Here is a 26,933-nt window from a genome sequence, read left to right as displayed (position 1 = left end):
ACCGAAGAATTGATGCTTTTAAACTGTGGTGTTGGAGAAGACTCTTGAGAGTCCCTTGGACTGCAAGCCGATCCAACCAGTCCATCCTAAAGGAAATCAGTCCTGGGTGTTCATTGGAAGGACTGGTGTTGAAGCTGAAACTCCAATACTTTGGCCACCTGATGCAAAGAGCTGATTCATTTGAAAAGACCCTGATGCTGGGAACGATTGAGGGCAGGAGGAGAAGGGGACGACAGAGGATGAGATGGTTGGATGGCATCACTGACTCAATGGACATGGGTTTGGGTGGACTCCGGGAGTTGGTGATGGTCAGGGAGGCCTGGCGTGCTATGATTCATGGGGTCGCAAAGAGACTCAGCTGAGCAACTGAACTGAACTGATGAAAGTTATCAAACGTAGCTCAAAGTTGAGAAGAGCAGGAAGAATCCTCTGGTATCCAACACCTGGCCTCAGTACTCAGCAGTCTTTGGCCAATTCTCAACTCATCTCTCATTCCCCTCCCTGCTTTGGAGACTCTCATTGTTATTGATGCTGACTTTTGTTCTTGAGTGAAGTTAGTACTTTCCGTATGCACATCTTGTCCTTCCTTTGGAGAGTGGCCTTTATCCCACAGGCTAGGGGCATTATGAAGAAAAGACTTTCAACTAAACAACTGAAAAAAATGTGTGAACAACAGCTTCGAACCTTCCAGCATCAGATAGTCTAGTTGTTAAGAAGAGGATCTCTAAGATCAGCTGGCTTGGTTGAGAGCTTCCCTAGTAGCTCAGCTGGTAAAGAATCTGCCTGCAATGCAGGAGACCTGGGTTTAATTCCTGGGTTGGGAAGAGCCCCTGGGGAAGGACTTGGCTACCCACTCCAGTATTCTTGGGCTTCCCTGGTCACTCAGACAGTAAAGAATCTGCCTGCAATGTGGGAGACCTGGGTTTAATCCCTGGGCTGGGAAGATCCTCTTGAGAAGGGAATGGCTACCCACTCCAGTATTCTTGCCTGGAGAATTCCATGGACAGAGGAGCCTGGCGGGCTACAGTCCATGGGGTCACACAGAGTCGGACATGACTGAGGAACTTTTCACTTGGTTGAAATTCCCAGGTCAATTCTCAAGCTCTGGGACCTTGGTCAGGTTGCTCAACATCTTAAAGATTCATTTTTTTAAAAGAGAGATACAGGTATAACCCACTTCATCTTTTTTTTTTTTTAACAAGTTCATTTTCTAGACTTTTAAAATTATATATATGTATTTATTTATTGGCCTTGGTGGGTCTTCATTGCTGCAAGGACTTTTCTCTAGTTGCGGAGAGCAGAGGCCACTCTGTAGTTAAATGTGCAGGCTTCTCATCGCAGTGGCTTCTCTCGTTGTGGAGCACAGACTCTAGGCACTTGGGCTTCAGTAGTTGCCGTTTCCTGGGCTCTGGAGCACAGGCCCAGGAGTTGTGGTGCATGGGCTTAGTTGCTCTGAGGAGTGCAGAATCTTCCTGGATCAGGGATCAAACCCATGTCTCCTGCATTGGCAAATGGATTCTTTATCACTGAGCCACCGGGGAAGCCCTCTTCATCTTTTTTTCGTGAAATCGGATGAGACTCTTTGTATCCAGTGATCTTCCAACAGCTGCTCGCGCGTGACTGGCGCGCAGGAGATGTCAGCAGCTGCCACTGCTCACCTCGTTACTGTTCCTGCTGTAACTCCTACTGGCGGCCTTGCACCTCCCAGCCCTTCCACCGCCTGAAGATCACGTGGACCTCAAATTTGTCGTGCAAGAGGTTCAGCTCTGAGGGCCTTTATGGGTTATAAAGAGGAAGTGCTTACTAATTATGGGACTTGGAAGCTAACTTGTTATTACTTTTGCTGTAAGCTAATTAAAAAGTACAACACATTTTTTCTGTTTTGTGAGGAAACAGTCATTTCTCACTAAGAGAGTCAAGATGGCAGCGAACTGCTTTTGAAATGCTGAGGGAAGTCAGCCCCTGGCTTATTCTGCCACCTGGTACTCTGCCAGTCATTCTGTCCCAGTATTCCTGTCAGATTAATGACCCCAGCTCCTTCTCTGGGCCCCAGGGAGCACATTGCCCTTTTTCTTTTTTCTCAGTTGCCATCCCCTGAGGTAAGATTTCCCGACTTTTCCTCTCCCTCTCAGGACTGGGTTATTTTTTCCCTCACTGCGGGTGGTGGTGTTGAGTGTAACCCAGCCGGTGAGTGTGCTGCATTTGGAAGGGCACTTGCAGGAAACCCCCAGTTAGGCTATCATGAGAATTAAATGAGTCCATGTCTATAGTGCTTAGGACAGTGCCCAGCATGTGGTGAGGAATTTGTGGACAGTCAGTCTGGGCTTTCCCCCAGCTTTCCCGGGTGTCGTTGTTGTATGTGTGTCCTTGTGGCTCGTGTGGTGATGGAGTATGAATCTTCATGAGCGGTGGTGGGTTATCAGGCACGTGAGTGTGCACTGTCTCCATCTCTGCAGCTCAGCTATAGCTTTCTAGAATTCACATTTAATGTTCTTCATATCCTCTGGCTTGAGCATAACATTGAGTTTATACAGTATTTCAAATGAAATTTTTTGTTTTAGCTCTCAAATAAGATTATTGCCTTAAAGAGAAAAACATGTGCAGTGATTCCTTGGAAAAACAGGCTGCTGCTGCTTTCGTAGGGTAGAGGACTTTGTCACTCTCGGTCAGGCAGTGGCTTGCTGTCTGAGCAAACTTGGACCAGGGGTCCTCAGGTCTTTTGCTGGCATCTTGTGTGGGCGAGGTAGGGGAAGAGTGTGGGAGAGCTGAAGACTCAGCAACAGCAGAGCTAGACTGTCTCTTTGTTGCTGTTACATTTGGACAAATAATCTACGTCTTTTACTTAAGACTGTACTCTCTTCCCTTCATGTCTTTAAGCTCCCTAGGCTGTGATTTCTGCAATACAGGTTAAACTGGGAGAGGTTTGCGTATACTTCTTTGAATGCAGTGTTTGTTTACCTTGAGAGTATCATGAGTATTTTTTAAAAGAGTTTTTTCTGCTTTTTAATAGAAAACATAACATTTTTATTTAAAAAAGTCATTCACACATTCTATATGTGTGTGTGTATATATATATAGGCAATAATATATATATGCATTACTTTTCTCAAAACCTTTTTTTATTAGAAGAGGGAAAATTAAGGGGCCAGGTTCAGATCACTAGAAACTCTTGCCTAAGATGCAGCCACCAAGTGTGGTGAGTAAGGCTGGGATGCTTGGCTCCATTTCCAGCAGTACCAATTCCATGGGCATTCCATGTGTTTGCAGTGAGAGTGGCTGTAAAGTCAGCACCTGATCTGTGCAGGCCCGGTTCCTTGTACTGAGTGCACTGTGACTCAGCCTCGCCAAGTGGGTAAGGCTATCGTGGAGCCCCATGGGGCGACGCGCTCATTATGCTCACTTTGCCTGCCAGCTGCTAAGATACAGAGAGGGGGAGTGAGTGGCCCAGATTACGTGTGGAATAAGTGGTCGTGTCAGGCTTCAGATTTGGGCAGTCTGGCTCCAGAGCCTGTGACCCCCTGTCTGTGGGATTTCGGGGAAGAGAACCCTAATCCTGGATTTGAATGATCTCTGTGCTGGGTGGAAGACCAACAGCCATCGCTAGTGCTTCTCCATTTCGGCGTAAATTGATTCTGTTTGGGGCTGGGAAACATATTCAGCACCTTTTCCCTCCTTGCTCACAGCATCACTGGTGAGGTTTTAAGGGGTGGGAGAAGCCATCACCTTAAGTGTCATTTGGTGCAGAATTAAGCGTGGTAGTGATGCCACACTCTTTTCCGACTAGAAAACTTCAGGTTTGATGTAGCGAATTAAAACATGAGGATGGCCTACTCTGGGTTTAATAGAAAATGCTTTACTTCTTAGTGTCTTTTCTGTACTCAGAAAACGTGTGTCTGTGTGTGTGTGTCTTCCTGGTAATAAACTTGGAGCGGATGCCTTGGTGAGTGTAATAGTCTTTGCTACAATATGATAGAAGGAGTGGTTATTTGAATGTCATGTTCTTCCCACGGCCTAGCATTTTATTTTCCAATTTGATTCTCTGTCATGTAATGTCAGTAAGGGCTTAGTGCCTTGTCTGGAAAGTGACTGAGCCTGTTCATCTGGAATTAATGAGATGCTATTCTAAAACTGAAATTCATATAAAACCAGGTCCCTTTGGGGTGGTCACTACAAGTATATTTATCTTAGGATTTTAAAAAAATATCGACCGCTCTTATACCCTAAGAATGTTGATTTAAAATTGGTTCATTTCTGAAGGGCTTTCCAGAAACATAGGACTGCACGTGTAAGGGAGATCTCGGGAGATCTCAGGTTCGTGCCTTTTAGGTGTGCATGAGTGAGTGTGAATTTCACATCCCTAGTTTTTCATGTCAGAAATTGAACCTGGAACCTAGTTAACTAAGGCAGCCTAGAACTTTAGAAAGTTATCATCCCACCTCTCTCAGTGTATCTTAGCCTGTACAAATCAAGCTTATGCCTTGGGTGTTTCACTGTCTGAGGCACAATGGTGAAACTTTGGGTAGCATCTCTGTTTTCTGGGAGGGAGATTTTTTTTCCTTAGTCAACCATGGAAATACATTTTCAGCTTTAGTCAGCTCCTTGAACACTGAAAACCCTATGACTGAAAACTTCTTCCAGGACAACTTGCAACTAGACTTAACTTGTTCCCAGTATTCAGGTATTATTCTCAGGGAGCCAGAAAAAGGTGTGCAAGGTGGTGGAGTTTTTATACCCATAGCTGCTGGGTTCCTTTGTGTTCTCTCTTTGTTCTTTGGCGCTGATAAGGTGTACTTGGGTTCGGGAGAAGAGTGTTTCTCATATTATAGGGAAGAGAAGCTGGTGCTTCAAGCAAGGTGGTTTGGGCTCCCTCTGTGCACCGGATGTAGCCCTGATTCACATGAGAGAGTTCTGAAGTCCACAAGGCATCTGGATGAGGAAATAATGATTTTACCATGTTCACGGTGCTTTGGTTTAGAGGGTGGGCTCTGGCATTTGACTGCTGTGGGCTCAGTTCTGGCCCTGTAGCCATTTAACCTCCCTGCATCTCAGTTTCCACCTCTGTGTATTGGGAAAATACCAGAGGGCTAAAGGAGTTAGCACACATTCATGTTAGAATTAGTTAGCTCATATTGCTGTCCTATTGAAAGAGGGGACGCCTTCAATTATTTAAGGCATCCTAAGATCACAGGGTGACAATATACAGCCTTGACGTACTCCTTTTTCCTATTTGGAACCAGTCTGTTGTTCCATTTCCACTTCTAACTGTTGCTTCCTGACCTGCATATAGGTTTCTCAAGAGACAGGTCAGGTGGTCTGGTATTCCCATCTCTTTCAGAATTTTCCACAGTTTATTGTGATCCACACAGTGAAAGGCTTTGGCATAGTCAATAAAGCAGAAATAGATGTTTTTCCGGAACTCTCTTGCTTTTTCAATGATCCAGCAGATGTTGGCAATTTGATCTCTGGCTCCTCTGCCTTTTCTAAAACCAGCTTGAACATCTGGAAGTTCACGGTTCACATATTGCTGATACCTGGCTTGGAGAATTTTGAGCATTACTTTACCAGAGTGTGAGATGAGTGCAGTTGTGTGGTAGTTTGAGCATTCTTTGGCATTGCCTTTCTTTGGGATTGGAATGAAAGCTGACCTTTTCCAGTCCTGTAGCCACTGCTGAGTTTTCCAAATTTTCTGGCATATTGAGTGCAGCACTTTCACAGCATCATCTTTCAGGATTTGAAATAGCTCAACTGGAATTCCATCACCTCCACTAGCTTTGTTTGTAGTGATGCTTTCTAAGGCCCACCTGACTTCACATTCCAGGATGTCTGGCTCTAGGTGAGTGATCACACCATCATGAGAAACGCTGGGCTGGAAGAAGCACAAGCTGGAATCAAGATTGCCGGGAGAAATATCAATAACCTGAGATATGCAGATGACACCACCCTTATGGCAGAAAGTGAAGAGGAACTAAAGAGCCTCTTGATGAAAGTGAAAGAGGAGAGTGAAAAAGTTGGCTGAAAGCTCAACATTCAGAAAACTAAGATTATGGCATCTGGTCCCATCACTTCATGGGAAATAGATGGGGAAACAGTGGAAGCAGTGTCAGACTTTATTTTTTTGGGCTCCAAAATCACTGCAGATGGTGATTGCAGCCATGAAATTAAAAGACGCTTACTCCTTGGAAGGAAAGTTATGACCAACCTAGATAGCATATTAAAAAGCAGAGACATAACTTTGCCAACAAAGGTCCGTCTGGTCAAGGCTATGGTTTTTCCAGTGGTCATGTATGGATGTGAGAGTTGGACTGTGAAGAAAGCTGAGTGCCGAAGAATTGATGCTTTTGAACTGTGGTGTTGGAGAAGACTCTTGAGAGTCCCTTGGACTGCGAGGAGATCCAATTAGTCCATCCTAACAGAGATCAGTCCTGGGTGTTCATTGGAAGGACTGATGCTGAAGCTGAAACTCCAATACTTTGGTCACCTGATGGGAAGAGCTGACTCATTTGAAAAGACCCTGATGCTGGGAGGGATTGGGGGCAGGATGAGAAGGGGATGACAGAGGATGAGATGGCTGGATGGTATCACCGACTCGATGGACATGAGTTTGAGTAAACTCTGGGAGTTGGTGATGGACAGGGAGGCCTGACGTGCTGCAATTCATGAGGTCGCAAAGAGTCGGACACGACTGAGCTACTGAACTGAACTGAACTGAAGATCACAGGGAGGCGGCTGGGAAGCCAAGGCTTAAGGCAGCCTTTGACCTCCTGCCTTAACATTTTGCTCTCCCTCTTTTTTTCTTCTTTCCATCAACTTCCTCAGTGTCACCAGAGAGAAGAATCAGTGCGGATATGACCACTTGATTTCCTGGCATTAAGTCTAAAACTGTTGCTGAGGGAATAAAACCCCAGCTCCCTAATGTGGCATATGAAGGCCCTGCCCGCTTGTCTGACGGTGCTTTCTCTTCTTTGCGATCCGCCTTCTTTACCTGGCTCACTTCTCCTTCCCGACTCAATCTGAGGCATTCTTTTCTTGGGAAAGCCCTTCCCATCCTTTCCTCTACCACACGCACCCTCGCTGCATTAAGCACCTTACCTTCGCAGTTTGAATGTGTTCTTAATATATTCTGGCTAGGTTTCCTGTGATGGGATAGTGAAGTCGAGTTTCTACGTCCCCCTTTTCCCTACAGACGATATACTTTTCAGCGGTAGAAACACCATGGTGCTCATCTCAATAACACTCAGTAGTGCCTGGCACGTGGCAGGTGTTGATGAACTTTTGGCCAATGTGATCTGTGCTGTCTTGGCTGGCTTTGCACACATAAGTACGGTCAGTGATGGGTTGCATGTGTGAGTCACAGCTGAACGTTCAGGCAAGCAAGAATATATTAGCTTGACAGAGAAAGGTGAAGATATTTAAAATATTTAGGCATGTATACTGTATATAATGCCTATTTTTAAGGCTGAGATAGTTTTCTAACAAGCATTTTTCAGCTCTGATTTTAGGCGAGCTCTGCCTTAGCCAGCTAGCAATGAAATGAGTAATTAAATCAAGAAAGAATAGAGCTATAGCATGAATTAAGAGACACAGGGCACATTAAGAAAACAGAGTACAGGGCAGATGAAAATCTTTCAGGGGGTATAAATTGTTTTATAGTGAACCAAAATATGCTTTGAGTTTCAGGAAGTTGATAATTATGTGAATTGTGGTTTAACGAATTATGCCAAAACTCTCATTTATTCATTTTTAGGGGGGTTAAGTAAATAAAGGTGACAAATTAGTGTGACTTGCTGAATTTCATGATCTTGACAAATGGTACCATTTGGTGGACTCTCTAGTGTGAACCATGTATACAATCCGTTCTGGGAACTTAGTTTTCCTTTCCATCTGTATACCATCCGGGAGAAGTACTTGGGGAGCCTTTCAGCAGCTTCTCATCCTTTAACAGCTGCTAGCGGTTGTTTGAGCAACAGTCTAAGGAAATTTTACTGGGTGAACACAGTGGGGGAGAACCACTTTGCTCTGAGCTCCTACGGAATTTTTCCTCAGCTGTGCACGTTCAGCTGCAGGGGGACCGAGCTGGGGTTGAACTTCAGGAAAGCGTGTAGGAGGACCCTTCTCGCTCCCTCCCTCTATCTCCATCCCTTCCTTTCTTCCCGCTAAAGGCCTGCACTGTCCTTATTAAATTTTTATGTATTACCGCAGGCTTACTGAGGTCTAGAAAAAAATAGTTTTTAAAAAGTTGTAAACTTTTAAATTGAAGTATCATTGATTTACATTGCTATGTTAGTTTCAGATATACTGCAGAGTGACTCAGTTATATATATTTTATATATATATATTTCAGATTCTTTTCCCTTAGGTTATTACATGGTATTGAGTATAGTTCCCTGTGTTATACAGTAGGTACTTGTCGGTTATCTGTTTTATATATAGTAATATATGTATGTTAATTCCAAACTCCTACTTTATTTCCATCTCCCTTTCCCCTTTGGTAACCATAAGTTTCTTTTCTGTCTGTTTCATTTCATTTGTAACATTTTTTTTTTTTTTAGATTCCACATATCATATTTGTCTTTCTCTGTCTGACTTATTTCACTTAATAATCTCCAGGTCATTCCGTGTTGCTGCAGATGGCTTTATTTCATTCTTTTTTGTGACTGAGTAATATTTCATTGTATGTATGTACCACATCTGCCTTGTCTATCTGCTGATGAACATTTAGGGTGCTTCCACGTCCTGGCTGTTGTAAACAGTGCTACAGTGAACGTTGGGGTGCAAGTATCTTTTTTAATAATTTATTTATTTTTATTTTTGGCTGCACTGGGTCTTCTTTGCCGCGTGGGCTTTTCTCTGGTCTCGGAGAGTAGGGGCTACTCTCTCGTTGTGCTGCATGAGCTTCTCGTCGTGGTGGCTTCCCTTGTTTCCAAGCACGGGCTCTGGGTGTGTGGGACTCAGTAGCTGTGGCTCGTGGGCTCTAGAACACAGGCTCCATAGTTGTGGTGCACAGGCTTCGGTGCTCTGTAGCATGCGGGATTTTCCTGGATCAGGGATTGAACCTGTGTCTCCTGCATCAGCAAGTGGATTCCCACTGGGCCACGAGGGAAGCCCACATGTACTTTTTTAAATTATGGTTTTCTCTGGATATATGCCCAGGAGTGAGGTTGCAGGATCATATAATAGCTCTACATTTGAAGGGATCCCCGTTCTGTTCTCCCTAGAGGCTATTCCAGCAGTGTGAGGCGGGTTCCTTTTTCTGCACACCCTCTTCAGAGTTTTTAGACTGAGAGCAGAGCAGTTCAACTCAGTTTTTTGCTGGACCATTTTTTTTTTTTTAATGATTTTTTTGTTTTCCAGGGCCTCCAGTTCTTCTAAAAATAAAGGTCCTTTCCTGGTAAAAAGGTGAACATTAGGTGTTTGGGCTCAGTGCCTCTGACGTGGTTAGTTGACAGCTTTTTTTTTTTTTTTAATTAATTAATTTTTTATTGAAGGATAATTACTTTACAGAATTTTGCTGTTTTCTGTCAAACCTCAACATGAATCAGCCATAGGTATGCATATATCCCCTCCCTTTTGAAACTCCCTCCCGTCTCCCTCCCCATCCCACCCCTCTAGGTTGAGGCCCCTGTTTGAGTTTCCTGAGCCAGACAGCAAATTCCCATTGGCTATCTATTTTACATATGGTGATAATAACTTTCCATGTTACTCTGTCCATACATCTCATCCTCTCCTCCCCTCTCCCCATGTCCGTAAGTCTATTCTCTATGTCTGTTTCTCCATTGCTGCCCTGTAAATAAATTCTTCAGTGCCATTTTTCTTAATTCTGTACATATGCGTTAGAATATGGTATTTATCTTTCTCTTTCTGACTCACTTCACTCTGTTTAATAGGTTCTAGGTTCATCCACCTCATTAGAACTGACTCAAATGCATTCCTTTTTATGGCTGAGTAATATTCCATTGTGTATATTTACCACACTTTATCCATTCATCTGTCAATGGACATCTAGGTTGCTTCCATGTTCTAGCTATTGTAAATAGTGCTGCAGTGAACAGTGGGATGCATGTGTCTCTTTCAGTTTTGGTTTCCTCAGAGTAAAGGCCTAGGAGTGGGATTGCTGGGTCGTATGGTGGTTTTATTCTTAGTTTTTTAAGAAATCTCCATATTGTCTTCCATAGTTGCTGTATCAATTTACATTCCCACGAACAGTGCAAGAGCATTCCCTTTTCTCCACATCCTCTCCAGCATTTATTGTTTGTAGACTTTTTGATGAGGGCCATTCTGACCGGTGTGAGGTGACACCTCATTGTAGTTTTGATTTTCATTTCTCTAATAACAAGCGATGTTGAGCATCTTTTCATGTGTTTGCTAGCCTTCTGTACGTCTTCTTTGGAGAAATGTCTGTTTAGGTCTTTTTCCCACTTTTTGATTAGGTTGTTTGTTTTTCTGGTATTGAGTTATATGAGCTGCTTGTATATTTTGGAAATTAATCCTTTGTCAGTAGTTTCATTTGCTATTATTTTCTCCTATTTTGAGGGCTATCTTTTCACTTTGGTTATAGTTTCCTTTGCTGTGCAAAAGCTTTTAAGTTTAATCAGGTTCCACTTGTTTACTTTTGTTTTTATTTTCATTACTCTAGGAGGTGGGTCGCAGAGGATCTTGCTTTGGTTTATGTCATCGAGTGTTCTGCCTATGCTTTCTTCTAAGAGTTTTATAGTTTCTGGTCTTACATTTAGGTCTTTAATCTGTTTTTAATCAATTTTAATACATCTTTGTGTATGGTGTTAGGAAGTGTTCTAATTTCATTCTTTTACATGTAGCTGTGCAGTTTTCCCAGCACCATTTATTGAAGAGGCTGTCTTTGCCCCATTGTATATTCTTGTCTGAGTTGACAGATGTTTATTGAACATTTACTGTGTTCCAGGCACAGTCTGAGCTGGTTTGTGGTCAGGAATGGAGACATCGTGTCTACTCTTGGAGTTTACATTTCAGGTGAAATAGATAGCTATTAACTGTTCGCTGTGCAATTTAATTTAAAAAATTTGTAAGTGGGAAGAAATGCACATATCCACGGGATCTAAGTTAGCTACACACTACGTCTAGTTTAATGGGTTGTCCTGGGGACCAATCTTAAATATGTAGTATTGTAAATACATATGATTTGGGATGTGGTATTTTTGATCAATAACATGTATCATATGTAGATTAGAGATTTTTAGGAAATTTAAATAGATTTAACATGTATTTATACTCTATGGAATATATTTTATTATGTATTTTTGGCTGTGATAGATCTTCATTGCTACACCGGCTTTTCTTTAGTTGCAGCAAGTGGGGCTACTCTCTAGTTGTGGTGTGTGGGCTTCTTGTTGTGGTGGCTTCTCTTGTGGAGTGTGGACTGTAGTGCACGTGGGCTTCAGTAGTTGCAGCTCCAAGGCTCTGGAGCACAGGCTTAGTAGTTGTGGGGCATGGGCTTGGTTGCTCTCAGGTATGTGGGATCTTCCCGGATAGGGGATTGAACCTGGGTCTCCTGCTTTGGTAGGTGGATTCTTTACCACCAAGTCACCAGGGAAGCCTATATAGAGTACAGTTTAACACTTGGTTTCCCAGAGTACGCTTGAGAACACAGTAGCCAAGGATTATCTAGCCCACAGGTCACTGACTTACCCTGTGCCCTCCTTGCTTGCCATGTATCACTTGTAAAATGAGGCTGTCAGGTTTCCTTTCAGTTCTAAACCCTGTATAACTTCGGTACAGAAGACCTCTATGACCCCCAACAAACTGCCCTTCTCGTGGGCTTCCCTGCTCCTTTAAATGGCAGTCCCATCCTCCTACGTAGTAGGTTAGAAGTCTAGAATTCCTGATCCTTCTTCTCTTATACCCCATGACCTGTTCAGCTTGTCAGCACATGGTGTTGTGAACCTTGACTCGCCACCTGCCCTGCAGTCATCCTGGTCCAAGCCACCATCCCTCAGCTCTTGCCTGGATTATTACCATAGCCTCCTAAGAGATCCTTCTCTTCTGCCCGTTCCCCTGTGTGCTCGTTTCTCTGCATGGCATCCAGAGTGATGCTCTTGGAGTGAGCAAGCTTGTATCATGGCTTTACTGTAAACTTGGCAAGGCCTTTTCTTCTCAGTCGAAATCCTGATGGTGGCCCTTACAAGAGCTAGCTCCTCATTACCTTGTTGACCTCATCTCCTACTTCTCCGTCTCCCTCACTCTCCTGCAGTCACACGGGCCTTCTTGCATTGTGCTCCTGCCTCAGGGCCTTTGCGTGGGCTGTTCCTCTTCCTGGGATGCTCTTCTCAGGACCTCACTGCCGCTGCTGCTGCTGCTAAGTCACTTCAGTTGTGTCCGACTCTTAGCGACCCCATGGACTGCAGCCTACCAGGCTTCTCCGTCCATGGGATTTTCCAGGCAAGAGTACTGGAATGGGTCAGGACCTCACATGTCCCATCAGTGATGGGTGGCATCCTGTGGTGAATTGCAATGCTTCTTCTCAATACTCCCCATCCTGTGATCTTATTTTTTTCTTTATTGTACACATCACTGTGGTTTTCAGTGTGTGCTTCTAAATCAGCAGCAGCAGCATCACCTTAGGAGCTTGATAAAAATGCAGATTGTTGTGCTCTTTCATCTCCAGTTTCTGCCGAATCAAAAACTCTGTGGGTGGGACCCAGCAGTCCATATTTTGAGAATCTCTCTGATGATTTTACTACACACTAAAGTGAGAACCACTGCTGTCTGTTGCGCTTCATAATTGTATTATCTGTTTTTACTCTTTCCTCCCCACACCTGCCCCAACTTAAGGGTTGGCTCTATGAAGGCAGGGGTTTTGTTTCACAGTCCTGGAGTTGAGAATGGAAATGGTACTTAGTAAGTGCAGCAGATGGTGGTTGAATCAGTTAATGAACGGGCTTTCTCGATGGCCCAACAGGTAAAGAATCTTACAGGAGACAGGGTTCGACCTCTGAGTCAGGAAAATCCCCTGGAGGAAGAAATGGCAACACACTGTAGGATTCTTGTCTGAAAAAAATCCCATGGACAAAGGAACAAAGAGTAACAAAGAATTGGACACAGCTGAGGGACTAAGCACAAGTGTGACTATGTAGTAAATTTAAATTTAAAGAATACTGAACAATAGAGTTTATTGTTATGTTCCTTATATTTTAGTCACTCCTCAGTGTTGAGAGTTTTAAATGTGACATTTTCTTTATCACAGTTTTAAAAATCTGCAGATTCTTTGAAGATTGCATTATCCTCCACTAATCTGTCTTGAAACTTTGTGAAAATGATATGAATTGTTGCTTTAAATACTTCAGGCAAATGGAATTGTACTATTTTAATCATCTCCCTTAGGGACCATCTCTTTAAGAGTGTACAGATGGGTCTTTCTAGTTTATTAGAAGCTTCTGATAGTAGAGCTAGTTGAGTGGAGATTTGTACGAAAAAGGCCGCCTGGAGGTATATGAATATTGCATTGGAAATTTAGACTCATTAATATTTGATCTAAGTTGCTTGTGCCTGTCTTTACAGGTATGTCCAGCCAGGAGCCCCCAGTGACTTCAGCGTTTGCCTTTGACTTGAGGAATGATGATTCCCGTATAATACGCTTGCCTAGTGTGTTCCTCTGCTGTGCTGTCAGCTCAGCTGAGTTGGTCTTACAGATGAGGGGACTGAGGACTACTGAGTGATGGGGCCTCTTTTGAGGTCATTCTGAAGGTTGTAAAAGCTCATCACTCTCAGACCCCCCAGACTTCACTTTTTATCCTTGGGTCACTATCCTCGCCATTAGGCTTCCCACCCCCTCCCCTGTTTGCCTCTTAACTCTATGCTTTTTGACAGTTCAGCTGTCCTGGGGCCAATTTTTTCAGCTGTAAAATAAGGAGAGTTGACAAGATGTTCTCTGAGGACCTGTCTGCATCAGAGTGTTTGAGTGTCCCTTCATTAACCTCACTCCCTAAAGGCACCCTCAGTCCTGTTTGAAAGCATTCAAATCAGAGGGTGGTCTTGGGCATGGAGCAGAGAGAAAGCCAAGCATGTGTCCTGTGACTTCTTTCACCAGAGCATCTTTGAACAATATCCTTCCCTCCCCGCTTGGGGAGCCAGGGAAGAATGGTTTTTGTGACTTGGGGGTTATTGGTGGTTTTCCTTTGCTCACTGTAATTAGCCTAGTTGATAGAAAGCTGATCACTAGTGGGCCCTTGGTCATATCTGTTTTAGACTGGAGAGAGCTGGCTTGTGCCTCCTGCAGCACAGCTGGTCTGGGATTACCGCTGCTTCCTTCTGCTGTTGCCTCACCAGTGTGGCCTCTGGCTCCACTTCTCCGCAGAAGTTCACCTGCTTTGGGGAAGGTATGGTGGCTCTGACACAGACTGGCAGATTGCCAGTGGTTTGCCATCATCTTAAACTAGCATTCTCCTTCATGCTGGGGCTGATTGGCTGTATGGGTCAGCCTCGCTGTGAGCCAAATGGGAATTGATATTAGCCACCACTTAATCTTCTTCTGTGGTTTTGTCTCTTCTAAGTGTGTGTTGTCTTGATTGTGAGAATGGTTGAGGAACTGGGGAGGGTTGGAGCTTGTGTAGCCTCTGAATCCTCTGTTGAATTTTTAAAATCATTTGTGTCATTGTGGATTCATTTTGATTCCATCTACAAAGCACAAACAAGTGCTGAGAACTTTTCCTTTATAAGTAGAAGTACAACACATTTGAGGGAAACTTGTTGATGGCAGTTTTGAGAGTCTGCCTACATGAAACACCTATCACGGGAAGGTTTGCTTCTTTGTGGGTTTATTTATTTATTTATTTATTTATTTGTATTTTGAAAGGTGAAACTCTAGCTTTAGGGAGTAAAATGATATCTTCTGATTTCTCATTTTGCTGCCAGAAAAGTCTGTGAAATTGTCACTCTCTAATGTTTCAAAGACAGTCAGGACTGCCTCTCCCCATTAGTGGGAGACATGGACTTGCCCAGAGCAGCTGCAAGTGGCTGTCTAGGGCCCAGGCTCCAGAAATGTGGCAGGGCCTATATTCTGATCACGAATGCCTGGGACACCATGCCATGTGTGGGCGGGGGCTGCATGCTATAGAACTGGCCTAGGCCACTGAGTACCATTTGCTTATAAGAAGGAATAGATAGAATTGAAAACCAGGAGTCTGATTCTGGGAAAGGAGTTTGGGTGGAAAGCAAGTTTTTCAGAAAACTCTTTGGTTCTATCAGGTTTCTCTTGGGGTCTGTCCCTCCTGAGCAGGACAGGTGGTGTGTGAATAATTGATTACTAGTAGTAGGTAAGATGCTGACATATTCATTATTGCCTTGCCTGAAAGATGAGCAGATCCAGTGTTATCCTCTCGATGATATAAAGGCTGTCACCCTACACAATTGCATATCAGAGGTTTCAGGAGTGGTAGAGGGAGGAATAGTGTTACAGAAGTCTCTGCTGAGGCTGATGCTTACCCACAGCCCTTCTCCTCTGGGCCTTGGCACCTCCAGTGAGCAGCTGTTACAGACGTACTGCTAAGAAGCATTGTGATGCTAAGTTATGTAAATGTATTTTAAAGAGATTTTGTACAAACCTGAGTATTCCCACAAAGCTGTGCCACGCGTGTGAATTTGTCTTGCATGGCACATTGGAATCAGTGGGTCAGACAGTTCTGTGTAGGACATGATTGTCGTTTTTAGTGTTGGCCTTGAACTTGCCTGTCATAAAATACATGATTGTGTGCTCAGCTTTTTCCCTGCCGCTCTTTTCCTACCGCTGTGGTTGTCTTCACCTCAGAGCCGAGGGAGGGAAGCCCTGGAGCTGGCTGTACTTGGCGGGCTTCTGGTCAGACTGAATCATGCTGCATCCAATCAGCTGGGACTCCTACTACAGTGCAGATTCTGATCCACTAGGTTGGGGGTGGGACCCAAGATTCTGCATCTTCCAGTGGCTTCCAGGTGGTGATGTTTCTGGTCTGTGGATGCCACCTTTTTTTTTTTTTTTTTTGAATTTTAAATAGTGTCTGTTTATTAGCTGGCTTGAAAATTTTTTTTTAATTGGAAGATAGTTACTTTATAATGTTGTATTCCACAACAATGTGAATCAGCTGTAAGTATACGAACGTATGTTCCTTCCCTCTTCAACCTCCCTCTCACCCGCTTCCCCATCCCACCCCTCTAGGTCTTCACAGAGCACCTGGTTGAGCTCCCTGTGTGATACACCTGCTTCCCACTAGCTATCTGTTTTACATGTGGTGATGTATGTGTTTCAATGCTACTCTCTCAATTCATCCTACCCTCTCCTTCCACTGCTGTGTTTGGACCCCACTTTGAATAGCAACAATCTAGGCAAGAGTGTTGAAGATTTGTCTCACTTCTATTTTCCTAGAAGTGTATTGTTCCATTTCTGGAACATTTATGTAAGCATAGCCCCAAACAGAAACTATTGGCAAAAAGTGAATTAGGCACTTCTTGCAGTATGTTTTTCTCCCCTTGAGACGCCTGTGCATTTATTTGTTTTGATTTGTGCCTCTGGCATTAAAAGCCATGCTTAATGCTGGAACTGTTTAAAACTCTAAAATTGCACTGTGTGCTAAATTGTTTTCTTGCTGATTTTTACCAAGTCCATTTGGGGATTGCATTGATTTTGGCCTCTGATGCAATGGTTAACCCATAGCAGCCAGGAAGTTTGAATAAACATGGCTGGGCTGGAGAAAGACAGGGGATTGTAAGAATGAAGTAGCCTTTAGGTACAAATACCAGAGTGCTTGACTGTCAGGGGATGGAGCAATATGGATATTTAACGATCTATGTGACATTAGTCAGTTTCAGGGTTGGTGCAGAAACGCATGGGTAGCACAGAGGTCATGGGCTCTTTCCTACTTTTTGTTCTGCACATCCTCATGTGACAGGGAAAGGAGCCTTTGTAGGGTGGTTCTGTGTTCAGGCAGAAAATTTTCCCACAAGGGTCTGTGCCATATTCCCCTTGGATCCCATGGGCCAGGACCAGGGCAGACCCTCAGACCAGACGCCGTGATGAACTTAGCTCTTGTACGATTGGTCAGGATGCTGGTAGAGAGCAGGGTGTGGATGTTGGGTAGGCAGCCAGCAGTGGATGCTGCCAAGGACTCATAGTCTGAAGAAACTACTACATGTGTTCTGTGCTCCTCATTGTACAACTTGTGCAACTGTTGCTCAGAGAAGTTAAATGGATGAGCAGGGAGTGTAAATGGCATCACACGCAGGCCTGTTTGATTCCAAAGTACCTTTTCAGGGTAGAAATGTGGCTCCTCCCTACTCAACGGTGCCCCCCTTGGTGCCTCTACTCTTCCCTGTGGTTTCGGGGTCCTTGATGGGGACTCACTGGGAATCATTGGGACCCCATGGTGTGCCTCTGAACAGGGGCCATGTATTCCTCACCAAGTGTGTCACTCTTTGGCCTCTAACTTAGTTATGCTTACACTCAAGGTCCAATGAAACACCACTGTTAGAAAACTTTGCCTTTGAGCAGAGTGGCATTATTTCAAGAAGGAAACCAGCCCAGGGAATGTTGGCGGCCACTGTGAATGTAGGTCTTGCCACATCCTGCCTTGGCCCCCTGGGCTCTGGGCTCTGCTTCTTGTCCTGGATTTGCCAAGTGCTACACCCGGAGGTGCTGCATCCCCTGGAGGATTTGAGGCATCCTCTCTGCCCATCTGCATCCATGCTGACCTGCACTTTCTCTTGCCTGGTTTCAGGGATTCCCAGCAGGCATGAGGCGATGCTTCCCTTGGCACCCCCCCCCCCCCCCCCCCCGCTTTCCCCTCTGTTTCCACACCGACTTGGCTTTTAGTGCCTGGAGGCCTGATGACGCTCTGAAGATGGCAAACCTCCAGGAGAGTGAAAAGTTGTTCCTATTGAATTTACAAACAGAAATAAAGCAAGCAGAAAAACTGGTAGAAAAGACTGGGTTTAATTATACATTAAAAAAAATAAAATTGAGAAACAGTAATTTGGGCAGTTAAAAATGTGAAAAGCGCCGTGCTCAAGGGTGTGATAATGGGGTAAGTGTCGCAGTCAGAAGGGAACAATACTGGAAAACTGTTGGCTTCCACATGCAGGACGAATTATGTCGCAGGATTTTGCCATGTTTTACTTCGGATGCCTTGTAGGGAGAGAGTTTAGTCAGAAGAGGGCTGTGATCAGAGCGGTGCTTCAGAAAGACAATTGGATTTGCAGTTGGAGGAGGCATGCCTCTGATTCTGTAATTACTAAAGCCTTCATTTACTCTGATCTGTGTTTTTACTCGCTCACCAAGAAAATCAGAGGGTGGAAAGGGCACCTTGGAGTTACTGGCAAAGAGAGGATGATGCCTTTAACATAATTTTTCTATTCATGTTGTTTAGATCATGTGGTAGTCACTCTATTTAATGTCACATTTCCCCATGTTAACTCTCACTAGAAGACTGGTATTGTGTTTAAATCAAGGCTCTGTAAAATTAAAGCTACAACCACTCCAGTTGGACATTATTGTGTTCACCCAATTCTTCCTGAACGTAGATGGGGCACTGCACCATTGACACACATTTTACTATTGGGTTGGCCAAAGCATTCGTTCTTTTCCATAAGATGGCTCTAGTAGTGCTTTGTCTTTAACTTCATTTGAAATAATTTTGTTAGCTTGTATTTTGACTGCTGTTATATCAGTGTGTATTAAAAAAAAAAAAACTTACCAAAATTGAACTTTTGTGTAGCCATTTTAACATTGAAGGTGAAATAAAAATAGCAACATTTTCAGCATATTATGCTTTATTATTTCAAGGGAGGTAAAAATGCAGCTGAAATGAAAACAAGAAAGATTTGTGCAGTGATGGCTAAGGTACTGTGACTGATCAAATATGTCAAAAGTGGTTTGCAAAAGTTTTATGTTGGATATTTCTTGCTAGATGATGCTTCACTGTTGGGTAGACCAGTTGAAGCTGATAGTGATCAAGTCAAGATGTTAATTTTCTGAAAAAAAAAAAATCAACATTATATCATATGGGAGATAGCCAACATACTCAAAATATCCAAATGAAGTGTTGAAAATCATTTGCACCAGCTTGCTTATGTTCGTCCTTTTGTTTGGGTTCCACATAAGCTAAGTGAAAAAAACCTTCTTGACCATATTTCCGCATGTGATTCTCTACTTAAATGTGAAGAAAATGTTCCATTTTTAAAACAAATTGTGACAGCAATGAGAAGTGGATACTGTACAGTAATGAGGAACAGAAGATGATGGGGTAAGTGAAATGAACCACCAACAACCACACCAAAGGCCAGTCTTCATCCAAAGAATGTGATGTTGCGTATATGGTGGGATTGAAAGAGTCCTCCATTGTGAACTCCTTCTGGAAAATCAAACGAGATTAATTCCAGCAAGTACTGCTCCCAATTAGGTCAACTGAAAGCGACACTCGATGAAAAACATTCAGCATTAGTCAACAGATAATACATAATCTTCCATCAGGATAATGTAAGACTGCATGTTTCTTTGATGACTAGGCAAAAACTGTTATAGCTTGGCTGGGAAGTTCTGATTCATCCACCGTATTTACCAGACATTGCACCTTCAGATTTCCCTTTATTTTGGTCTTTACAAAATTCTCTTAATGGAGAAAAAATTCAATCCCCTAGAAGACTGTAAAAGATATCTGGAACAGTTCTTTGCTCAAAATAATAAAAAGTTATGGGAAGATGAAATTATGAAGTTGCCTGGAAAATGGCAGAAGATAGTGTAACAAAACAATGAGTTCATTGTTCAATAAAAGTTTTTAGTGACACTGAAAAATGTCTTATTTTTACTTTAAAACCAAAGAAACTTTTGGCCAACCCAATAAAAAAACAATATACAAAACTAAATACGTTGTTTAAAACAAAACAACTGTCCATGCAATTCCTAACAATTAAGAAAATATTTCTTAATTCTATATTATACTCATTACTACATTTTGCATAATTTAAATCATAATGTGCTTCTTTGTATGTTCTTTATTCACCAATGTTGGCGGTATTTCATTTTAAGGAAACCTGTGGGACTCATGAGGACTGGATGATGGCAGCCCTGAAAATGGTCCTGGGTGTTTAGAAGTACATTTCAGTTTCAGGAGTAAAGTTTTGAGTCTGTCATGAGAAAAATAAAAACAAAACTGGGAATGAAACCAAATTATGATGCGATTGTTTTTGATGATCTAAATATGACATTCAGGATTAACCAGAAAGCCTCAAACTAGTTTTTCTATGTTGGGTAATCACAACTAGATTTTTACTTAGGGGTGAGCTCAGACGTTGTTCAGTATTAACCCCATTATTCCTTTTTTATATTTTCTTTTTGGTACTGAAGAATATACTGAATTTTCCCACAAAGGAGCCTGGGGCTGTGTGGCCAAATCTCCTCTGTGAAGGACTGTGCCTTTTGTTCAGACCTTCAGTAACTTGCTGCGTGGTCATTGGCAAGTCATTTCATGTTTTTTATTTTTTCCTTTTTTCTAGTTCCAATACTCATTAAATTATCACATTTTTTTAAGAATTTGTCTCATCCTTTCCTGTGACAGTGTCTCTGTTCAGATATAGACCCTGTTGACTTTATTCTTGGGCAGTGCTTGCGGTCTTCCCTGTGTCCAGTCCTTCTCCTCTCCTGAACAGCCCTGCGGGATTACTTTTCCCCAGTTCTCTTGACTGGAGAGAAAGCAACAGTAGTCTAGGGTGGTAACCGGATCAAGCACAGTTTCCCATACCGAGAACTCCGACTGTGTGGTTGAGCTCTTTGATCAGCTCAGTGCCTCTTGGCTTTTCCAAACCCCGAGGAAAGCGAGGTTCCAGGGCCCTGCTAGCTACTGTGACTCCCACTGCCTCAAATCTCCAGCCAGCCACTGGGAGATCTGCAGGGATTAGTATCTGTTGAAACCCATTTTGAATACATTTTAGGAAGCTCTGAGCTATCAAATGTTGATTCCATTACTCTCTAGCCAAGTGTGGAATGGAATTAGCCTTTTTTTTTTTTTTAAATGCCCAGCTCAGGTTCCCTTTTGCAGATGTTAGCAGGTATTATAAATGTTAGGGGTAGGTTCTGGTGGGCTTCTCACCCGTAATGTCACTCCCAGGTTTTAAGGAAATGAAGTTTCAGACCAAATTTTGCCATTCGTTAGCAAGCAAGAACCCTAAAGGGTTCTCACAGTTTGTTCCGTAAGATCAAGGAGATTCCTGTTCTCTGGCTTCCTGGGTGAATGGAAAATTTACCTGAAGCAGACACGCCAGGCTGGATGCTTGCTTTCTGTTCATGTGAGATGGAGAGTATATCTAAAATATTTTACACACTCTCCCTGTGCTCACTACTTTGACTTTCACCAGTGAAAACCTGTTTCTAACATGCATCATGCCTGTCAACAGGTGACTGTTTTTCCCAATGATAGCCCCTTTTGGGCATTCACCTGGCCCCTACTCATCTATACTTAGATATGGATAACAAAAATAATTCCAACAGCTGCCTCTGGCATCCTGAGTCAAGTGCTGCCAGACCCTGGACTCAGAATGCCAGTCGACCACCTGGGTTGCAGTACCACAAATATAGCATTGCATGGTGTATACTGAAGTATTTTGGGTAAATTTTAAACATAACACAATCAGCAGATTAGTTTTTTTTTAAATTTTATTTATTTATGGCTGCACTGGATCTTTTTTGCTGCATGGGCTTTTCTGTAGTTGCGGAGAGCAAGGGCTACTCTGTAGTTGCATGCTCAGGCTTCTGACTGTGTGGCTTTGTGTTGTGGAGCATGAGCTCTAGGGCACGCTTGCTTCAGTAGTTGCGGCTCTTAGGCTGTCGAGCGCAGGCTCAGAAGTCGTGGCTCACGGGGTCAGTTGCCCTTTGTCATCTGGGATCTTCCTGAATCAGGGATCGAACCCGTGTCTCCTGCACTGGCAGGTGGATTCTTTACCACTGAGCCACCAGGGAAGTCCCTGGCAGATAAGTCTTGCAGGCTAAATCAGGCAGACAGAATTGCTTTATTTTACTTTCCCATCTTTTTTTTTTTTTTTTTAATATACTGAATTTGTGGTCAGTAACAGCAAAAATAAGAGATTTTATTAATATATCGAGATTGTGATGTTTTGCTTTTTCTGGGAAAACGGGGGCCCTTTTCCTCTGTGACAACTTTCTTCTCCAGCTGGATAGTCGAGACTTGATTTAGAAGACACTGAGAATGGGCTCCTGGGAAGGGCCCTGGACTTCATAATGTCCTCCTCCACCGGGAGGTATCAAGTGCCTTTCATCACTGAGATCATGCTGTTGGTTTTCAGGACCCTCTCCCCTCCTTCTATTCCTGCCTGGGCTCCTGTGGGTGTTCGGGTTTTTGAGCCTTGCAGCTGTCGGACAGCTTTTCTTCTTGGCTCAACACTTGCTCTTTGCTCATTGCTGCTTTGTCTGGAATGTCATTTCCTTTTGGGCTCATCTGTCCAGATCTCAATCTCATCTCCAAGGCCAGGTCCAAGGCTCGCTTTAAGATGGAGACTTGCATGACTGTTAGGATCCTCGCTCCTCTGCTTTTTCACTGACAGCAGAGCATAGCATTTGATTCTACACGTTACTCTGTTTCATGTCTTCTCCCTCCTTGATGGTAATTCTCTTAAGGTCAGGAAGCTTAGCCTTCCTTTTTTTTCCCCCTTTGCCTGAGTGGCGTGTGGGATCCTAGTTCCCCAAACGGGGTCCAGGGGTCGAACCTGCGTGCACCCTGCAGTGGAAGTGTGGAGTCTTGACCACTGGACAGCCAGAGAAGTTGCAGCATCACCTTCTTATATTTTATACTTACCACTGTAAAATCATTAATGCCTTTCCCCTCGGCTCAGTTAAAAGGCAGAGAACAGTAGCTTATTGATCTACCTGACAATTATTTTACAGTATTTTTATCTATGGTAAAAAGGAATAGGGGAGTGTTATAAATGTGAAAATAATGTAAAAACAAACGTTACCAAGAAGCCTGAAAACAGAGATCCAGAAAGATAAAGTGCCTTGCTGGAGTCACACAGTTGGGGAATAGCTTAGTGTTTGGTCTAACCACTTATCTATCCTGTACCTGGTCCCTTAGAGCTGTACCTGTACCTGGTCCCTGACAGCTCTGCTACTTTATAGATCAGGTAGTGACACCCCAAAACCCTGCAGATCCTCCCTATGGCTCAGCAGCGTTCACATATCAAAACACGCCAATTCCAAAGTCATTGAAGTTATACGTCACAAATTAGGCAAAGGTGATGAATGCATATTAAAGTAGCCACTCCTAGTAAAGAGAGCAGCTGTGGAAAAGCCCCGTGGCACCAAAAGCTAGGATGCTGAAGATGGTTCTGTCATTAATGAGGCCCAGCAGAGTGTCCTCTGCTGATGGTCCTGCCCTTAGTGGAGGGAACATTGTGTTGAGATGATGATTCAGAGGCAAAGGCATCATCCAAATACAAAGGCTGCACTGCTGAGGGTGAGGATGGTGGTGGGTTCAGGCAATTAAAAGTAGGTAGTTTAGGAGGGCTGGGCTCAAGGCTGGACTTCCCAGGTGGCGCCAGTGGTAAAGAACCCGCCTGCCAATGTGGGTAGACTTAAGAGACTTGGGTTTGATCTCTGGCTCGAGAAGACCCTATGGAGGAGGGTACAGCAACCCACTCCAGTATTCTTGCCTGGAGAATCCCATGGACAGGGGAGCCTGGTGGGCTATGGTCCATAGGGTCGCACAGAGTGGGACATAACTGAAGTGACTTAGCAAGCACGCACAGGCTCAAGGTTATAATTTGGGAGTAGTGATAGATGAGTTGGGAGAGGAAAGAACAGTCAGAGTTAATATGTTGTGCTGAGGGATTCTAACTTGATCCTGGGAGAGCAGGGAGCCTTTAAGACTTTTAAGGAGCCTTCGGGTCTGTGACATAGAAGGGCCTGGTTGAGGCTAGATCTGGGGAAAGCCAGGCCACTGGTGAGTTAGAAGGTAGCCACAGGAATCTTGGCTTAAACCAAAGCAAGAGCAGTGGGGAAGGAGAGAAATGGATGGATTCAAAAGACGTGAGAACCTTTTGTTAACAGGATGACAGCGTTCTTTCTGGTGTGAGATGCAGCTATTCCTGGAGGCTGGTGAACTTTATGTGTAGCCTTTGATTCCATGTTGCCAGAGAAATGTTCGTGGTTTCTGACCCACGTGTATCTGGCTCCACTCCCTTGAGCTGTCTAGCGGTCTCTCTCTGAGCAATCAAGGGCGCTCTTTAATGGTAGTGCTCTATCACCTCCTTCCACTTGTCTCATGTGAGCTGTCCACACAGAGTATACCTGTCTTCCTGTTTACACAAGCATACTATATACTTCAGTCCAAAAGTTCTCTTTCTCAGCACATATAAATCTTTTTCTATATACACTGGCCATACTTAGGAGCAAACTGTGCCTTTATTCTGTAGTCATAGGGCGAGCAGATGTTAGGATTGGTGTTTTCTGCTTGTGGAATTCTTCTTCTGAGCTTTTAAGACATTTAATGATCTGTTTATAACCTAAAAGTGAGTGTTCTAAGTGGAGGCTGTGAGTACATATGTGGATCAGAAAAATACATTGAAGAGGTATTGTCAGTAATGAATTACAACTATACATCTCTCTCAGCTATTTTTGGAGCTTTAAAAAGATCTAATCAGATGGTATTTTTAAGCAATTAAAAATCAATGTTAGTAATGGATTTTTATCTAGATTATATCTTTTAGGAAGATATATGTTTATTTGGGTATAGAGTTGCTTCAGCTCCATGGAAAAGAATTTATTTTTCCTTAAAGCAATTTCTACCCATATTCTTAATTATTTACAGATGATATGTATTTATTTAATATTATCATATTTCAAAGTTAGTTTAATAAAAATGGAATGTTGGATTCACTTTAAACTTCTTTTCAGAAATACAGGTGAAGTTGAAATTTATATTTTCAAAAGCTTTATCTCATATTGTCTCTTCCTCTAGCCAATATGGTAGATGCTTACTAATGAATAAATCCGTCTAGCTCTTCTGTAAGAGAATGAATGTTAGCACCTGCTACTTGCAAAAGATTGGTTCAATGGGTTTTAGAGGTTTCTTTTCACAAAGTTTTATTTTTTCTTACTGTAATGTAAGAGTTAAAATAGAGTTTGGCACATGTGTGCAAATTAAAGTATATGACATTTTTAGAATATACTTTTGCTCACTATTAACATGAAAGCAGCAGTTGAAATAAAGACTCCCTTTGTCAATTTTTGTCCTTTTACTTGAAGTTGTAATCCTGTTGGGAGTGGAGTACATTTAAAGGTAAATAAAATGAAACAGTCAACAGATTTCAACTCAGAGAACTGGTTCCAGTGTTATTGCATAACTCAATAATGTAGATCTCACACAAATGCCAGTGTTTGACCTTGGTTTGTTCTTGATGTTCTTTGGTAATTGCCGTCATCCTGGCAGTCACTAGAGGGCCCAGCTATGGAGAGTTATGTGAGAGCAGTTTGAAGGGGCTCACACTGTGTAATCTGCTACAGTGTTTTGAGGTACTGACCCCCCGTTTTTATTACCATTTGTTGTTGTTCAGTCACTAAGTCTTGTCCGACTCTTTGTGACCCCCCTGAACTGCAGCACGCCGGGCTTCCCTGTCCTTCACTTTTTCCTGGAGTTTGCTCAAATTTGTGTCCATTGAGTGGGTACCCTTATTACTATTTACCTGACCTTGAATTGGCTCTTACTGATAGGTCTGTACTAGCTCTAGATAGTTGATCTTTTAACTTATTAACTAATTTTAACCATTAGTAAAAATCTAAGCACAGATTCATGAATTAATAATCATTGGATGTTCTTTCTCTATGAGCTTCTCAGATGCTGCAGTGGTAAAGAATCCACCTGCCAATTCAGGAAAGGCAAGAGACGTGGGTACTGCTGATTTTAAGATTAAGTCCATGTTAGCATCATGTCCTAGAAAAAGCTTACTAGCAGCAAATCACTTAAGTTCTCTCCACTTTGAAAATACAGTATGTGTAGAAATAATATGGGCTTCCCTGGCAGCTCAGATGGTAAAGAATCTGCCTGCAATGTGGGAGACCCAGGTTTGACCCCTGGATCAGGAAGATGCCCTGGAGAAGGAAATGGCAACTCACTCCAGTATTCTTGCTTGGGAAATCCCATGGACAGAGGAGCCAGGCAGGCTACAAAGAGTTGGACACAGCTGAGCGACTAAGCACAGCAATGCAACATTCCCTCTCTACTTTTGCATATAAAGCCATTTTTGGATAAATGCAGACACATATACAATATGCTTAATTAATTTATCGCCTCACGAGAAGAACTTCTAGTATATGATGGATATCAAGAAGAGTATTATTTCATTCTACAGACCTTTCTATCTATACCTATGAAAACTATCCAGAAAGCACACATTGGAAAAAGACCAATCTTCGCTGACTGGGCTTTTCATTTGTGTTAATTGCTACATGTAGACAAACCTGAGCATGTTGGCTTTATGTATCTGGGTTTGTGGAGTTGCCATTATGTTTTTGGCTAGAATGTTACAGAGCACTGTTCGAGCAAGTGCATGGGAATGTGGAAGTTGGATATTATTCATCCTTTATTTCAAAAAATAAATCCATTCCCCGAACATTGATGATGTATAATTAAAGAGGCTAGAAAATAACCATGATAAAAGAAAAACATAAAAAGAAACACATGCTAGTTTTACTGTCTTCAGTGTTATAAGTGATTTTCTAAAATGAATCATAGCTAAAAGCTAAGATCCTTTTTCTAAAAGCTAAGATCCTTTATAGTTAGTTTAGGGCTTTGGGAAAGTGTTTATATTTTTATCGCAAACTTCTCTGTTTGGTTAAGACTTGTGATGCCTTTTTGGTAGAAAATATAACTTGATATGCTGAGCTTTTGGACTGGGCTTGCTGACCTGTGATGAGGGCATACTCTGAAGTGTAG

The 26,933-nt window shown here is 42.9% G+C and overlaps 1 protein-coding gene across 1 annotated transcript in view; it reads left to right on the top strand.

Moving 5' to 3' along the window:
* The window catches only part of STK39 (serine/threonine kinase 39), a 316,674-nt gene that overhangs the window by 88,596 nt on the left and 201,145 nt on the right, over positions 1-26,933 (top strand). The gene's annotated exons all lie outside the window — the stretch shown is intronic.

Source organism: Cervus canadensis, chromosome 15 (assembly GCF_019320065.1).
Source record: "Cervus canadensis isolate Bull #8, Minnesota chromosome 15, ASM1932006v1, whole genome shotgun sequence".
Lineage (NCBI taxonomy): Eukaryota > Metazoa > Chordata > Mammalia > Artiodactyla > Cervidae > Cervus > Cervus canadensis.
Note: the sequence above shows the minus strand (reverse complement) of the source record. Positions and strands in the feature narration are given on the sequence as shown.